At 44.9% G+C, this 18316-nt stretch overlaps 1 long non-coding RNA gene and 1 other non-coding gene across 3 annotated transcripts; one reads left to right on the top strand and one right to left on the bottom strand.

Annotated features, from left to right (window-relative positions):
- The first annotated feature begins 5538 nt into the window (after positions 1-5538).
- On the top strand, positions 5539-5726 carry LOC130322637 (U2 spliceosomal RNA). Its single transcript, XR_008868101.1, has one exon. It is a non-coding gene; the product is annotated as a U2 spliceosomal RNA (small nuclear RNA).
- A 5620-nt stretch (positions 5727-11346) lies between these two features.
- On the bottom strand, positions 11347-12410 carry LOC130322635 (uncharacterized). 2 transcript variants are annotated; one of them, XR_008868098.1, is made up of 5 exons: positions 12392-12406; positions 12171-12211; positions 12010-12076; positions 11744-11908; positions 11347-11640 (listed from the first exon to the last, which is right to left on the bottom strand). It is a non-coding gene; the product is annotated as an uncharacterized LOC130322635 (long non-coding RNA). The 2 variants fall into 2 exon arrangements; XR_008868099.1 differs by lacking the exon at positions 12171-12211 and having other exon boundaries at positions 12392-12410.
- Positions 12411-18316: the final 5906 nt, after the last annotated feature.

Here is an 18316-nt window from a genome sequence, read left to right as displayed (position 1 = left end):
GAATTTCACATCTCCCTTCGTCCATTTCACATCTCCCCTGTCACATTCCCCCTCCCTTGTCACATTCCCCCTCTCCCTTGTCACATCCCCCGAAACATTCTCCCCCCTCCTTGTCACATTCTCCCCCCTCCTTGTCACATTCTTCCCCCCCTTGTCACATTCTTCCCCCTCCTTGTCACATTCTTCCCCCTTGTCACATTCCCCCCCTTGTCACATTCTCCCCCTTCATGTTACATTCCCCTCCCCCTGTCACATCCCCCCCCCCTTGTCACATCCCCCCTTCATGTCACATTCCCCCCCCCCTTGTCACATCCCCCCCTGTCACATCCCCCCCTGTCACATTCCCCCCCTTGTCACATTCCCCCCCTGTCACATTCCCCCCCCTGTCACATTTCCCCCCTTCATGTCACATCCCCCCCCCCCCTCCTGTCACATCCCCCCCCCCTTTGTCACATTCATCCCCCCTTGTCACCTTGTTCTGCAGCAGAATACACTAGGTTTGCCGGCAGATTTCAAACCTAGTGTATTTACTGCAGAACAAGTCCTTTCCCCTTCAGCCAATCACAGGCTTTACACCACTGCGGCCTGTGATTGGCTGAAAAGTGAAAGGTCCTAGAAGATGAATAGTGAAGAGAGGACACCCCGGACCGCACGGAGGGGAACGGCATCTGCAGGGACCGGGACTAGGTGAGCAAAAGGTTTTTTTATTTTACTACTTCTTTCTTTTACACTTAGCTCAGTGTTTTTCTAACAGGGGGCCTCCAGCTGTTGTGAAACTACTACTCCCAGCATGCCCGGACAGCCTTTGGCTGTTCGGGCATGCTGAGAGTTGTAGTTTTGCAACAGCTGGAGGCCCCCTGGTAGGGAAACACTGACTTTTAGTATTTTTCATTATCTGCTCTGGCCGGCCCCCGCAACGGGAGCCGACCAGAGCAGATAATCGCATGTTTTCCCGGGGGCCGCATCGCTATATCGCATTGCTTTTGCGATATATCGTGCAGCCCGGCCGGGAACTCTGTAATTCTACCCCGAGCGTGACTCGGGGTTACCGATCCTGGCAGGGAAAATTAACCCCGAGTCACGCTCGGGAATACCGCTCAGGAGGTTAAGGTATCCCATAATTCAGATCCAATGACCTTGAAAATTAAAGGGATAGAAAGATTGAATATGAACATCAGAGGGGGCAACTATAAAAAACTCCTGGCTCAAAAAGAAGCCAGATGGATAGTTAAATTGGGCACAATGGTGCCCAATGGTTTAAACGAACAACTTAGTTTTGCACCATTTTTGTAGGATCCTCTTGTCTCTGTACCAATATTTGCCTTGATTTTAATGCTATCTTTTCTTTTTCTAAGATTTTAACAGTTGGGAATTTTTTCCAGTAACATCAGTCAGCTCCCTTTATACCTCGCACAACAGCTGATGCACCTACTTCATGAAGCACTATACGTTGGTGAAAGATGAAGCCAATAAATAGTATTATTATATAATGCTATTCTAGTTGTTATTATGATTTTGCTAACATTGTTTATTATTTTTTGATATCTATCTTTTGACTTATCTATATACTAATTGAGGAATATACCTATATAGCTACTAGGAGATACTTTGTATTTATGCAATATAATTAGCGCCTTTGATATACAGTGTACATGCTGTTACTATATAGGTTATTGAATAATTCCCTGCTACACCATACATGGCTACTTTCATTGTCACTTTATTTACAGGAATAATTTGTTTGTTTTTAAGTACACTCCTCACTTTTTGTTATTATTTCACACTTTTTAGTTGTTACCATCCCTAAGATGGTCCTAATATTATTTTTATTTATTCACAATTATTTTTATATTAAATTGAGGGTCACATTATTATTATTATCACTATTTACACACCATCACCAGTGTCACTTTAACTTCACAAAATGTATATATTTATTTGTATACATATATATTCCATATATATATTCACTATATCGATTTTTTATTATTTACTTATTTTAGTATTTTTTATCTATTCTCATACACTTTACCAATAATTTTTAATTCTTAATCTTTCATATATCACACTTACTGTTATGATCATGGTAATGAGTACACTCCATTTACACTTGATGCTTTTTATTATTATTATGCTAATTCCCCAAGTGTATACACTTTTAAATAGCAACCACGTGTGGCTATATGCAGGGGCCTATAACCAATAAGTGCATATAGATTGAGCACCTTTATTCATCATTTAAATTAACGCTGTAATTATTTTCCCATCTATACCTTATGAGTTGCTGTTTGTCATTATAAGTACATTCGTCTATATGTATATCATGACGCATGTTATTGGTTGCTATTAGTGTTGCTCGCGAATATTCGCAATTCGAATATTATTCGCGAATATCGCATATTCGCAAATTCGAGAATTTCGCGAATATAGCGCTATATATTCGTAATTACGAATATTCGTTTTTTTTTTTTTTTCTTCACAGTACACATCACAGTGATCACCCCTCTCTGCTTCCAGCTTGTGTGGTGTAAAGAAGGCTGTAATACTACTGTGTGAGACTGGCGTACGAAAATTCGCATATACGAAAATTCGCATATGCTAATTTTCGCATATGCGAAGTTTCGCGTGCATTCGTTTTGTATTTGCTGATATTTCACATATGCTAATTTTCGCATATGTGAATATTCGCATATGCGAAAATAAAACGAGACTATAACGAATATGCGAATATTCGCGAATATATGACGAATATTCGTCCATATATTCGCGAATATTCGCGAATTCGAATATGGCCTATGCCGCTCAACACTAGTTGCTATGTGAGGCTATATTGATGTCAGGATATTGATGTCATAAGGCTCGTTTGGTTATATTGCTAAGTATAGGTGCAGACAGGGTTATATACATATTGTCTATTGACTTTGTGCAATTTCTAATGCAAGGCGCCGATTTCTGATTGTGCGCATGCGCGGGGCCCTTTTCCTGGCACGGACTCCCCGGGCGTCAATAGGCCGTGCGCGCAGGTCCGGAAGTGATGCTTTCGTGACCTGCGGGTATTGGCTGTGACGCGGCGGTGAGCGCCGATTCCATCCGGGTCGGGACCCTGCGCATGCGCCGCACGGCACAAATCGGCGCACAATATCCATAACAAACACAGTATAAAAGGGAGCCACATACATAGTCGGGTAGCGTCCCTTGAGAAAGTCGGGTGACGAAACGCACGTTGGGACGGTGGTTACAGGCTTCCATTATGGGTAAGTGAGGTTTTTTTCACTAATCATTATTGTTATACTTTGGGCCCATTCTCTATACCAATCATGTGATATAGCAGTTAGCTTCTCATTACTACTGGGGCCCTTTCTGGATCCCTGGTTACTTCTTTTTGAATAGGAGCCATATTGCATCATTTGCTGACCTCACTATATATACATCCATTGTGATTTTTACTTCTACTGTACCTGATCCACCTACGTGTTTTCTGGTTGTATCTGAGACATCTCATTTTGTATTGCTTTATACATACACACCTGGTATTTTATCCTTATTGAAATTAGTCACATATGTGTGACGCTTTTTAACATTTTGGATATAATAATAAAATTTTGCATATTTATCAGTAGCAATTGCTCTTTGTTTGAGTTTTTTCTCTTTCTTTGTATAAAATAGTTTATGGAGCTATACTGATTTACGACTTATAGACCCCTTGCACCTAGTACATATCATGAAAAACAGAGTACAATATATACCTATTTGGTGCAGTTTATCCTTTTTGTGTTTAATTGTATTCTACAGAGGAAGTTATTTTCTTTTTGGATTTCTTTCCAGTCTGACCACAGTGCTCTCTGCTGACACCTCTGTCCATGTCAGGAACTGTCCGGACTAGGAGAAGTTTACTATGGAGATTTGCTCCTACTCACAGAGAGCACTGTAGTCAGACCGAAAAGAACTATACAACTTCCTCTATAGCATACGGCAGCTGATAAGTACTGTAAGGATTAAGATTTTTAAGAAGTAATTTACAAATCTGTTTAACTTTCTTGCACCAGTTGATTTAAAAAAATAAAATAAAAAAATGTTTTCCCCCGGAGTACCCCTTTTACGTAACACCTGTAAATTCTGCACTACCAATATCAGCAGCCACTGAAAAGAGAGGTCATCCAACAACTGAAGTCCCAAAAAAATCTGCCACTAAATCCCTCAAGCAACCGTTCAGCCCCAGTCCAGAACCATCTGACCGGACCACGGGGACCAGTGTGGAGGAGAACAGGGTCCAGGCTGTAAAATAGAAGAACACTGGAGCAGCCAGATACACTGACTCTAAGGCTGAGCCTCATACTTCTACCATAGCTGCAGAGTTATAGGGGAACTGTAAAAATGAAAGAACTACAACCCCCAGTGTGGTCCGTCTGTGCCCCCCTAAGGGGCAGGGTTGGAGGAGGCACAGGTTGAACAGACACACTACAATGGGAGTTGTAGTACTGTAGTTGTTATAGAAAAAATATATGTTTTCATCAGGTTGTCCATAGCAACCAATCAGATTGCTTCTTTCATTCTTGAGAAGACCTCTGAAAAATAAAAGAAGTGATCTGATTGGTTGCGAAGAGCAACTGGACAACATTTCCTCTCCACAGGTACATTTCCCTGATTGTCTTCATATTTAGGATGAGAATCTACTGACAAAGTGAGTAGCCAACCATTTCTGGGCATAAAACTCTGTAAGAGACAGCAGTCTGGGGGCGTCTGTGGTGGACATGAAGGAAGGGGGTCCAGGGAAATTGAGATTTGACGTCTGCAGCGCGCGCTTCTCACTGAGCGACGGGTCTCATCCCAGGTATTGCAGGGGGACCACCCACGATCAGCTACTTATCCCATAACCCATGGATAGGGGATAAGTAAATTTTTGCCATAGTTCTCCTTTAATTGGCCAGAACACACCCAAAATCGGTCCCAGCCAAATATTGCTTCGTGTCCTGTCATTTCTCCCAGCTGTTCTTTTTCTACCTGCTTGTAAGGCATGCCTACACTCTCTAATTCCTTAAAGTGGTACTCCGCCCCTAGATATCTTATCCCCTACCTTAAAGATAGGACAAAAGATGACTGATCACTGGGATCCCCGCGATCTTCATGCAGCACCCGGCGTTCTGAATAATATATTTAGAACTCTGGGTTCTCGTGGTGCGGGTCGTGACCTCACGCCACGCCCTTTCCATTTATGTCTATGGGAGGTGGTGTGATGTCACAAGAAGGTGTGGCATGATGTCACGAATCCCACCACAGGAACCAGTGATCTAAACATACTATTTAGAATTTTGGTTACTGCATGGAGATTGCTGGGGTCCCAGCAGCAGGATCCCCTTGATCAGACATCTTATCCCCTATCCTTTACATAGGGGATAAGATATCTAGAGGCGGAGTACCCCTTTAAGGGACAGTTCATGTACCCAAAAGTTGATCCTTTGCAACCGTATGACCCCTAGCAAGTTCCCTGCATGAGTCCCATTCATCAGAAAAAGGCTTGTGCATGGAACTTGCTGGGTGTTCGCTTCTCGGCCTTTTGGCTAAGATCAAGTGTAGTATCTGTTCTTATCAGTTTTTCATGTCGGTGTACGGTGACGCCGGTATGGGGCTGGTGGGGATGGGTGCTGCATGAAGGATGCAGGTGTACCAGGGCTTTCCGGGGCTGGTTCTGAGGAATCAGCTCGACGGCTGCCCCGATGTGACCTGTTCCCTCCGGGTCTCGCCATGAGGCTGAGAGGGTCTAGAGCCGAGGTACTTTTGTGCCTCGGGGAGTGGTGACCCTGAGGTGCCGAAGCTCACTGGGAGGATAGGCTCACTGAGTTGAAGCACGGGCACCATAATCTCTTCACCTTGTGGTAGACATGTGCAATTCGGTTCGGCACGAATGTCTAATTTACCGAATTTTACCGTTTTCGTGCATTCGGACCGATCCGAATGCACGAAAACATATTTTGAACATTCCCGAATTGCCACGACAATACGAATAGCAAAGTAACGAATACATTCGTTATTTCCAGAACATTCGGTAAACCTTTTTATTCTGTTTTTGGACTTTAGCGATCCTAAAAAATTATGGAGATACCTTTTTTTATTAAAATTTCGTAGGGTATCATAAAAAAATCATAATAAAAAAGATACAGTAGTGATGAAAAAAATTGTATCTAACGAAATGTATCATTTTTATTATGAAATGTTTATTCATTTTTAAACAGGGATCAATTTATGTGAGCGGGTAAAGCACTAAAAATGTAGCCGACAATAGTAAAAATGTAGTGTGTGCGTGTTTTTCACTTAAAAAAAAAATATTTTTTAGGTAGTACTACTACTCCCAGCATGGAACACACTGTTCCATGATGGGAGTAGTAGTTACCTGTACTAATTGACAGATCGCAGGGGTCCCTTGCGATCCTCTTGTATAATGTATAGATGCGGCGGCTGCTCTTCTATGGTCCCCTGCACTCACGTATATATACACATATTCATATTTCCCGCAGAGCTGTGATTGGCCAGATCATTCCAGCCAATCACAGCTCTCTGTGAGAAATAGGAATATGTGTATATATACGGCCATGCAGGGGACCATAGGAGAACGGCCGCCGCATCCATACATTATACTGGAGGATCGCAGCGGCTGTCAGTAGTGATACCCGCAGTGATCTTTCCTTTACTACAAGTACGACCACTCCCAACATGGAGTACACTCTGCTCCATGCTGGGAGCTGTAGTACCTGCATTAATAGACAGATCGCAGTGGGTGTCAGAAGTTACACTTGCTGCGATATGTCTATTAATGCAGGTACTACAGCTCCCAGCATGGAGCAGAGTGTTCTCCATGTTGGGAGTATTAGTACCTGCAGTAAGGGACAGATCCCAGGGATGTCACTCCTCCTGACACCCGCTGCGATCCTCCTGATGTGAATGTCGGGATCAGCTGTTCTCAGGGCTACAGAGCCGGGAGAACAGCTGACGCTGAGCCGTAGGTATACATCGTATATCTACTGCCCAGCAAGAACTTACAGTAAGCCTGCAATGTGTATATAGTATACACATTGCTGGCTCACTTAACCCCTTGCTGAGCTGTGCACTATGCGCAAGCCCAGCAAGGGAAGAGTTAACTTACACTGCTGGACAGTGTAGGTTAACCCTTTGGGCGGTATACACTATATACAGCTATCTATAGATAGCTGTATACAGAAGACGAAGTCCAGCTTACTTCCCTCGAGTCCCGGGCATACTGGGAGTTGTAGTTTTGCACCAATTGGTGGCTCCCTGTTTGGGTAGACATTGCATCATGGGTGCTCTCCCCAGCAGACAGCGCCAGAAATGTCATAACCATTTTTTTTGTGTTTTTTTTCGTTTCAGATCCGTGTATGCAGAGGATTACTGCGGATTCGATGGATTATGGCGGATTATTTTTTTTTCCTTTAATAAAATGGTTAACGAGGGCTGTGGGGGAGTGCTTTTTTAAATAAAATTATTTTTCCAATGTGTTGTGTTTTTTTTTTTTTATTGGATTTTCAGGGTTAGTAGTGGAAGCTGTCTTATTGACGGAATCCATTACTAGGCCAGGGCTTAGTGCTCGCCACAAAAACAGCTAGCGCTAACCCCCAATTATTACCCCGGTACCCACCGCCACAGGGGTGCCGGGAAGAGCCGGTACCAACAGGCCCGGAGCGTCAAAAATGGCGCTCCTGGGCCTAGGCGGTAACAGGCTGGCGTTATTTAGGCTGGGGAGGGCCAGTAACAATGGTCCTCGCCCACACTGGTAACGTCAGGCTGTTGCTGTTTGGTTGGTATTGTGCTGAGAATGAAAATACGGGGAACCCTATGCGTTTTTATTTTTTATTTTTTTTTATTTAAATAAAAATAAAAACGCATAGGGTTCCCCATATTTTCATTCTCAGCACAATACCAACCAAACAGCAACAGCCTGACGTTACCAGGTTGGGCGAGGACCATTGTTACTGGCCCTCCCCAGCCTAAATAACGCCAGCCTGTTACCGCCTAGGTCCAGGAGCACCATTTTTGATGCTCCGGGCCTGTTGGTACCGGCTCTTCCCGGCACCCCTGTGGCGGTGGGTACCGGGGTAATAATTGGGGGTTAGCACTAAGCCCTGGCCTAGTAATGGATTCAGTCAATAAGACAGCTTCCACTACTAACCCTGAAAATTCAATAAAAATAAAAAAAAACACAACACATTGGAAAAATTATTTTATTTAAAAAAAACACTCCCCCACAGCCCTCGTCAACCATTTTATTAAAGGAAAAAAAAATAAAAAATCCACCGTAATCCATCGAATCCGCAGTAATCCTCTGCATACACGGATCTGAAACGAGAAGAAAAAAAACACAAAAAATTGGTTATGACATTTTTGGCGCTGTCCGCTGGGGAGAGCACCCATGATGCAATGTCTACCCAAACAGGGAGCCACCAATTGGTGCACAACTACAACTCCCAGCATGCCCAGACAGCCTTTGGCTGTCTGGGCATGCTGGTAGTTGTAGTTTAGCAACAGCTGGAGTCTCCCTGTCTGGGTAGACACTGCCAGAAGGGTCTGTTCACATTATACAAAACGTACAATGTGAACAGAGCTTCAGATAAACTAGCCCTGTTCCCTTCTGTAGCTCCGCCCCCTAATGACGTCATCACTAGGGGGCGGAGCTACACGGACCTGCCCGGGACTCGAGGGAAGTAAGCTGGACTTCGTCTTCTGTATACACTGTATACAGCTATCTATAGATAGCTGTATATAGTGTATACCGCCCAAAGGGTTAACCTACACTTTCCAGCAGTGTAAGTTAACTCTTTCCTTGCTGGGCTTGCGCATAGCTCAGCAAGGGGTTAAGTGAGCCAGCAATGTGTATACTGTATACACATTGCAGGCTCACTGTAAGTTCTTGCTGGGCAGTAGATATACGATGTATACCTACGGCTCAGCGTCAGCTGTTCTCCCGGCTCTGTAGCCCTGAGAACAGCTGATCCCGACATTCACATCAGGAGGATCGCAGCGGGTGTCATGAGAAGTGACATCCCTGGGATCTGTTCCTTACTACAAGTACTACCACTCCCAACATGGAGTACACTCTGCTCCATGCTGGGAGCTGTAGTACCTGCATTAATAGACATATCGCAGCAAGTGTAACTTCTGACACCCGCTGCGATCTGTCTATTAATGCAGGTACTACAGCTCCCAGCATGGAGCAGAGTGTACTCCATGTTGGGAGTGGTCGTACTTGTAGTAAAGGAAAGATCACTGCGGGTATCAATCCTGACAGCCGCTGCGATCCTCCAGTATAATGTATGAATGCGGCGGCCGTTCTCCTATGGTCCCCTGCACGGCCGTATATATACACATATTCCTATTTCTCACAGAGAGCTGTGATTGGCTGGAACCATCTGGCCAATCACAGCTCTGCGGGAAATATGAATATGTGTATATATACGTGAGTGCAGGGGACCATAGAAGAGCAGCCGCCGCATCTATACATTATACAAGAGGATCGCAAGGGACCCCTGCGATCTGTCAATTAGTACAGGTAACTACTACTCCCATCATGGAAGAGTGTGTTCCATGCTGAGAGTAGTAGTACTACCTAAAAAATATTTTATAAAAAAGTGAAAAACACGCACACACTACATTTTTACTATTGTCGGCTGCATTTTTAGTGCTTTACCCGCTCACATAAATTGATCCCTGTTTAAAAATGAATAAACATTTCATAATAAAAAAGATACATTTCGTTAGATACAAATTTTTTCCATCACTACTGTATCTTTTTTATTATGATTTTTTTATGGTACCCTACAAAATTTTAATAAAAAAGGTATGGCCATATTTTTTTAGGATCGCTAAAGTCCAAAAAAAAAATAAAAAATTTACCGAATGTACCCGAATACCGAATGTATCTGAAAAAAATCAACCCGAATACCCGAATACCGAATGTATCCGAAAAATCTAAACCGAATATATTGCCGAACCAAAATTTTTTTCCAAAACGAAAAAACGAAACGAAATGAAACAAAACTTTTTCTAGTGCACAAGTCTACCTTGTGGCACTCACCTCTTGATTCCCGGCCTTCTGGCTAGGATCAGAGAAATTTTTATAGATCCGGCCGGATGTCCGGGCAGTATATCTGCACACATTCACTTATTTATTTATTTTTGTCTCACTGTGTCACTTTTTGCGTGTTGTGTGTTCACAGGATTTGTCAGGATGCGGTAGCCCTTCTGGGTGTCCCTCCTGGCGGTCTAGGGGAGGTGTGTGGCCATTAGGTTCCACACCTCCCTGCAAACACCCCGGGTACTCCTGCTTTGGCAGGGTACCTACCGTTATCGGCTCTGCGGGCAAATATCTTGGCTAACGCCAAGGGGGATGCCGGGAGCATTTGTGGTCCCCTAGTAGCTTCGGCGAAAAGGGACATTGAACCTGGAACGTCGCAGGTACCTTTTGGTCCGGAGGCGAAGGGTAAGGTTTGTTGGGGGGCCTCTCTCCTATCGGAGAAGGGCTTGCGATAGACCGCATCCTTTGTGCACGTTTTTTTAGTGTAACACGTTTGCACTTTTTCTTGCACTTTGGGTGAATCGAGAGCACGTTCCTCGGCTTTAAAAAAAAAAAAAGTAAGGCATGCCTACACTCTCTAATTCCTTAAAGTTGTACTCCGCCCCTAGATATCTTATCCCCTACCTTAAGGATAGGACAAAAGATGACTGATCACTGGGACCCCCGCGATCTTCATGCAGCACCCGGCGTTCCAAATAATATATTTAGAACTCTGGGTTCTCGTGGTGCGGGTCGTGACCTCACACCACGCCCTTTCCATTTATGTCTATGGGAGGTGGTGTGATGTCACAAGAAGGTGTGGCATGATGTCACGAATTCTGCCACAGGAACCAGTGATCTAAACATACTATTTAGAATTTTGGTTGCTGCATAGAGATTGCTGGGGTCCCAGCAGCAGGATCCCCTTGATCAGACATCTTATCCCCTATCCTTTACATAGGGGATAAGATATCTAGAGGCGGAGTACCCCTTTAAGGGACAGTTCATGTACCCAAAAGTTGATCCTTTGCAACCGTATGACCCCTAGCAAGTTCCCTGCATGAGTCCCATTCATCAGAAAAAGGCTTGTGCATGGAACTTGCTGGGTGTTCTACGTTTGCCTCATAAACTGAACCACCCAGCACCAGTTGCCTCTCTCCGCACCACATTATGCAGATCGTGCAGGAGAGCAGCTTTGGTCATCCATGTTTTGCTAACTCTATTTTCACACACAGAAATAAATAAATGAGTCGAACAAGTCAAAGAACAGTTTAAAAAAAAGGGGAACTTTATTTATAATTTATTAAAATGTTTGTGTAGGGGATTTTTTGTAACCTCCCATCACTCACAAAGAGCGTACAGTAACTAATACTCAGGACAGGAAAAACCTCCAGAGGGGAGGAAACCTGTAGGGAATCCATGGCTACTGTATGGCCCTTCCTCTGGGCATACTAAAGGAGGTTACCTCTAGAATTTGGGCAAATGTTTCTGTGTATGTGCATGATTCCTAGGCCTGTGCCTTCATCCAACGTCTTGCTGTAGGTCCCGAAATGCTACTCCATGTCCTGGAAATAGTGCATCTAAGATAGGGGACAAAAAAAGATAGATTATTTACATGTTTATCATAGAAATACACATGGAACTGCAATAAAGACCTTTTGGACAAAACAATGTAACACTTACCAGTCACAGTCATGTGCATGACTTTGCATTCCTGTGTCCCTACACAGTGTCCAGCACCGGCCCCTCACTGATGAACAGGACCAGTGTTATTTCTGGGGCTATGCCTTCATCCAACGTCTTGCTGTAGGTCCGGAAATGCTACTCCATGTCCTGGAGATAGTGCATCTAAAATAAGAAAAAAAAAGATAACTTATTTACATGTTTATCATAGAAATACACATGGAACTGCACTAAAGATCTTTTGGACACAACAATGTAACACTTACCAGTCACAGTCATGTGTATGACTTTGCATTCCCGCGTCCCTACACAGTGTCCAGCACCGGCCCCTCACTGATGGAGAATGAACAGGAGCAGTGTTATTTCTGCTCAGTGCTGCTCTTTGGTGGACAATGGTTATGACATCACATGTGTGACACGCTGTTACCTCCTGGGAGTTCTATTTCAGTAGTGCTGCTCTCTGATTGGCTGAAAATCAAAAAAGCTTTCTAATATATTCTGTATGACTGTTATCTAAGGTTTTTGACAAATTTTATTAAAATGGCGCCACTCCCTGTGGGTGCGTTATATTTGTTTCTCCTAACCAGACATTCTGTATAAGTAATATAATTTGGTGGCCCCAACAGCCTGGGCCCATAGGTTTCTTACATAGATCAATGCTACTCCGGTAGGCTCAATGAGCAGCGCTGGCCGCCGGGACGTCTGACGAGTGACGTCCCTGACGTTGCGGTCTGGAGCGAAGGATGTCACTAGCCAGACGTCCCGGCAGCCATTGATTTAAAGTGGTCGTGGTCGTAGAGATTTATCAAAACCAGGGAAGAGGGAAAGTGGACCAGTTGCCCATAGCAACCAATTAGGTAGTTTCTTTCATTTTTAAAAAGGCCTCTGAAAAGTGAAAGAAGCAATCTGATTGGTTGCTATGGGCAACTGGTCCACTTGACCCTTGCACAGGTTTTCATACATCTGTCCCAATGTGTATTATTATTATCATCATCATCATCATCATTATTATTATTATTATTATAGGAAGTGTTTTTTCTTTGGTGTTTTTTTTCCCTCTGGCTTTTCTAATTACAAGTCATGTGATTCTTTCATCATTTGACTGAAGGATTTCTATAGAAAAAAAATAGTGAGAAAATACCCCCCCCCCCCCCAAAAATAAAAAAAAAACATGCTCTCGGCATCCCACAGATTTGATAGCCTAAAAACACCATAAAAGGATGAAGAAACCCCCATTAGTGTCTGGTGTTTCATATTACCCTATTGATTCCAACCTAACATGTGCCCGCAGCGAGCATGGTGTTTTTTATGACAAACACGCCAAGTGTAATCCCAGCTGAAATGAATGTTTTCACAATAGGTGTGAACAGGCTGCAGGCTGTGCTAGATATATTTGCATAGTTGCAGCATACAGCACGTGCAGCATTTATGTGGCGGCTTTCCGCTGGCATATATGGCTTTCTGTGCTGGTGAATGCAGCGGGCACTTACTGGTGTTTTTTTCCTAGCTGCACAGTTTTGCACCACAACCACTCCGGCTGGGACCAGGCTGACCGATCTAATGACCAAGATGCCGCAGTGAACGGCTTTCTTTCTGTGAAAGTTCTGGCGAACTACAATGCTCAGAAGAGGAGGAGCGCCATTGAGCTTTTGGAAAGAGAATTAGTTTGGAATGGTCAGGGCTATGTGCATTTACAAAGCCCCCCGTGGTGCCAGAACAGTGGACCCCCCCACATGCGACCCCATTTTGGAAACTACACCCCTCACAGAATTTAATAAGGGGTGCAGTGAGTATTTACACCCCACAGATCTTTGGAACAGTGGGCTGTGCAAATGAAAAATTTAATTTTTCATTTTTACGGACCACTGTTCCAAAAATCTGTCAGACACCTGTGGGGCGTAAATTCTCAATGTACCCCTTATTACATTACGTGAGGGGTGTAGTTTCCAAAATGGAAATCACATGTGTCGGGGGTCCATTGTTCTGGCACTATGGGGGCTTTGTAAACACATGTGGCCTTCAATTCCGGACAAATTTTCTCTACAAAATACCAATGGCGCTCCTTCTCTTCTGAGCATTGTAGTTCACCCGCAGAGCACTTTAAATTCACATATGGGGTGTGTTCTTACTCAGAAGAGATGGGGTTACAAATTTGGGGGGGCTTTCTTCCTATTTTCTCTTGTGAAAATGAAAATTTTAGGGTAACACCAGCATTTTAGTGAAAAAATATATATTTTTTCATTTTCCCATCCAACTTTAATGAAAATTCGTCAAACACCTGTGGGGTGTTCATGCTCATTATACCCCTTGTCACGTTCGGTGAGGGGTGTAGTTTCCAAAATAGGGTCACATGTGGGTATTTATTTTATTGCGTTTGTCAGAACCGCTGTACAATCAGCCACCCCTGTGCAAATCACCAATTTAGGCCTCAAATGTACATGGTGCGCTCTCATTCCTGAGCCTTGTTGTGAGCCCGCAGAGCATTTTACGCTCACATCTGGGGTATTTCCGTACTTAGGAGAAATTGCGTTACAAATTTTGGGGGTCTTTTTTTCCTTTTACCGCTTGTGGAAATAAAAAGTATGGGGCAACACCAGCATGTTAGTGTAATTTTTTATTTTTTTTTTACACTAACAGGCTGGTGTAGCCCCCAACTTTTCCTTTTCACAAGCGGTAAAAGGAAAGAAAGACCCGCAAAATTTGTAGTGCAATTTCTCCCGAGTACGGAGATACCCCATATGTGGCCCTAAACTGTTTCCTTGAAATACGACAGGGCTCCGAAGTGAGAGAGCGCCATGCGCATTTGAGGACTAAATTAGGGATTGCACAGGGGTGGACATAGGGGTATTCTACGCCCGTGATTCCCAAACAGGGTGCCTCCAGCTGTTGCTAAACTCTCAGCATGCCTGGACAGTTAGTGGCTGTCCAGAAATGCTGGGAGTTGTTGTTTTGCAACAGCTGGAGGCTCCGTTTTGGAAACCCTGCCGTACAAGACGTTTTTAATTTTTTATTGGGGGGGGACAGTGTAAGGGGGTGTACATGTAGTGTTTTACCCTTTATTATGTGTTAGTGTAGTGTAGTGTTTTTAGGGTACATTCACACTGGCGTGCTACGGTGAATTTCCCGCTAGGAGTTTGCGCTGCAGCGAAAAATTTGCCGCAGCCCAAACGTGAAGCAGGAAATTTACTGTAAACCTGTTTGTGTGAATGTACCCTGTACATTCACATGGGGGGGGGGGGGGCAAACCTCCAGCTGTTTCAAAACTACAACTCCTAGCATGTACTGACAGACCGTGCATGCTGGTAGTTGTACTTTTGCAACAGCTGGAGGCACACTGGTTGGAAAACCTTCAGTTAGGTTCTGTTACCTAACTCAGTATTTTCCAATCAGTGTGCCTCAAGCTGTTGCAAAACTACAACTCCCAGCATGTACTAATCACCGAAGGGCATGCTGGGAGATGTAGTTATGCAACAGCTGGAGGTACCCAACTACAATTCCCAGCATGCCGAGACAGCTGTTTGCTTTCTGGGCATGCTGGGGATTGCAGTTTTGCAACATCTGGAGAGCTACAGTTTTTAAACCACTGCACAGTGATCTCCAAACTGTGGACCTCCAGATGTTGCAAAACTACAACTCCCAGCATGCCCAGACAACAAACAGCTATGTGGGCATGCTAGGAGTTGTAGCTTTGCAAGATCTGGAGGGATATAATTTAGAGACCACTGTATAGTGGTCTCAAACTGCAGCCCTCCAGCTGTTGCAAAACTACATATTCCAGCATGCTCAAACAGCTGTCTGGGCATGCTGGGAGTTGCAGTTTTGCAACATCTGGAGGGCTACAGTTAGAGACCACAGTCTCAGACTGTAGCCCTCCAGATCAACTTACCGGCTTCTGTAGGATCCCGGGAGCCGTCCTCTTCAGAAGCACGTTACGCCGCCCGCCGATCAACGTCGCCGCAGCCTCCGGACGGGTAGGTGGACGTCGGCGCCCGGTCCCCTTCAGTTCCCCGTTCTGGGTGGGCAGGACGGGGAAAACGAAAGTTAACCCCCCTGCCCCCGGTCTGCTATTGGTCGTCGCCTCTGACGATCAATAGCAGACCAATAGCAAGGATAGGAGGGGTGGCAACCCTGCCACCTCACTCCTATGCCTACAGGGGGATCGTGGGTGTCTTAAACAACCGCAATCCCCCTTCTATTCCGGGTCATCGGGTCACAATAGACCCGTATGACCCGGAATCGGCGCAAATCGCAAGTGTGAATTCACTTGCGATTTGCGCCTATCACCGATGGAGGGGGTCTGATGACCCCCCTGGGCATTTGCGCGGGGTGCCTGCTGATTCATATCAGCAGTCAACCCGGCCCGGTCCCCGCCCGGCGCGCGGCGGGGACTGAAATTCCCACGGGCGTATGGATACGCCCTGGGTCCTTAAGTACCAGGACGTCAAAGCTTATCCATACGCCCTAGGTCCTTAAGTGGTTAAACACTAACCTTGAGGTTGGGGAAATTTGCCAGATTTGTAAATTATTTCTATTTAAAAATCTTAATCATTCCAATACTTATCAGCTGCTGTATTCTACAGAGGAAGTTATTTTCTTTTTGGATTTCTTTCCAGTCTGACCACAGTGCTCTCTGCTGACACTCTTTTTATTAGAAAAATACAAAACTTATTAAATACAAAACACAAAGCAAGCTTAACCAGCTATAACATAAATAAGAAATACTCTAGAACCAAAAACAAAACCTCATAAACAAAACCCTGCCTAACCGGCCAGCCCAGCTTTACTAAGATACTAAAATACTAAGATATTAACCCCTTCCCGCAGAATGTCATATATAAACGCCGGGTTGTGCAGTGCGTTCGCGCATCCCGACGTTTATAAATGACATTCAGTTAACCCGGCGATGCGCAGAATCGCACGGGTTAACTGGCAGAAGTCCCGCTGTTTCCAGCAGGGGACAACTTCTGCTTCACCCCCAGGACCATCCATTGATGGTCCTGGTCAGCGATCACTGTGATTGGTCCAATGTGGACCAATCACAGTGATCTAGGGTGAAAGTTCAGATCCCCCGCGGCATTGGTGGGGGTACACGCGGGGATCGGCGGCCTTACCCGAACCAGCAGCGGGACCGAGGAGCAGCGCGGGACCGGCCACGTGGACGAGCAGCGACAGGACCGGCAGGTAAGTACATGGTCCTCAGAAGCAGCAGTGAAGATCTTCACTGCTGCTTCTAGGAGTCTGAAAACTACAACTCCCAGCATGCCTAGACAGCCTTTGGCTGTCTGGGCATGCTGGGAGTTGTAGTTTTGCAACATCTGGAGGGCCCCAGTTTGGAGACCATTGTATAATGGTCTCCAATCTGTGCTCTTCCAGCTGTTGCAAAACTACAACTCCCAGTATGCACTGACTGTCCATGAATGCTGGGAGTTTTAGTTCAGCAACATCTGGCCCTTCAGATGTTGCCGAACTACAACTCCCAGCATGCCCTTCAGCTGTCTGGGCATGCTGGGAGTTGTAGTTTTGCAACAACTGGAGACACACTGGTTGGGAAACATTGTCTGTTTCTAACTCAGTGTTTCCTAACCTGTGTGCCTCCAGCTGTTGCAAAACTATAACTCCCAGCATGCAGTATGCAACAGACCATGCATGCTGGGAGTTGTGGTTTTGCAACAGCTGGTGCACCCCCCCCCCCCCCCCAGTGGGTTTCTCGCTGCAAGTTTGAGATGCAGCAAATTTTGTGCTGGGAAACTCGCTGTAATCCCCCGCCCATGTGACTGTACCCTAAAAACACTACACTACACCAACACAAAATAAAATAAAAAGTTAAAAACACTACATATACACATACCCCTACACAGCCCCCCTCCCCCGATAAGAACGTCCAGTACACCACTGTTTCCAAAGCAGAGCCTCCAGCTGTTGAAAAACAACAACTCTCAGTATTGCCGGACAGCCGTTGACTGTCCACGCATGCTGGGAGTTTTGCAACAGCTGGAGGCACCCTGTTTGGGAATCACTGGCGTAGAATACCCTATGTCCACCCCTATGCAAATCCCTAATTTAGGCCTCAAATGCACATGGCACTCTCACTTTTGAGCCCTGTCGTATTTCAAGGCAACAGTTTAGGGTCACATATGGGGTATCGCCGTACTCGGGAGAAATTGCGTTACAAGGTTTGGGGGGTATTTTCTTCTTTAACAATTCATGAAAAGGAAATGTTGGGGTCTACACCAGAATGTTAGTGTAAAAATTTTTAATTTTTTACACTAACATGCTGATGTTGCCCTATACTTTACATTTTCACAAGAGGTAAAAGGGAAAAAAAGCCCCCCAAAATTTGTAACGTAATTTCTCCTGACTACGGAGATACTCCATATGTGGGCGCAAAGTGCTCTGGGGGCGCACAACAAGGCCCAGAAGGGAGAGCGCACCATGTACATTTGAGGTGATTTGCACAGGGGTGGCTGATTGTTACAGCGGTTTTGACAAAGGCAAAAAAAACAAAACCCCACATGTGACCCCATTTCGGAAACGACACCCCTTAGGGAATGTAATGAGGGCTGCAGTGAGAAT

This window comes from Hyla sarda, unplaced genomic scaffold (genome assembly GCF_029499605.1).
Source record: "Hyla sarda isolate aHylSar1 unplaced genomic scaffold, aHylSar1.hap1 scaffold_2365, whole genome shotgun sequence".
Classification (NCBI taxonomy): domain Eukaryota; kingdom Metazoa; phylum Chordata; class Amphibia; order Anura; family Hylidae; genus Hyla; species Hyla sarda.
This window is presented reverse-complemented; position numbering and strand designations above follow the sequence as displayed.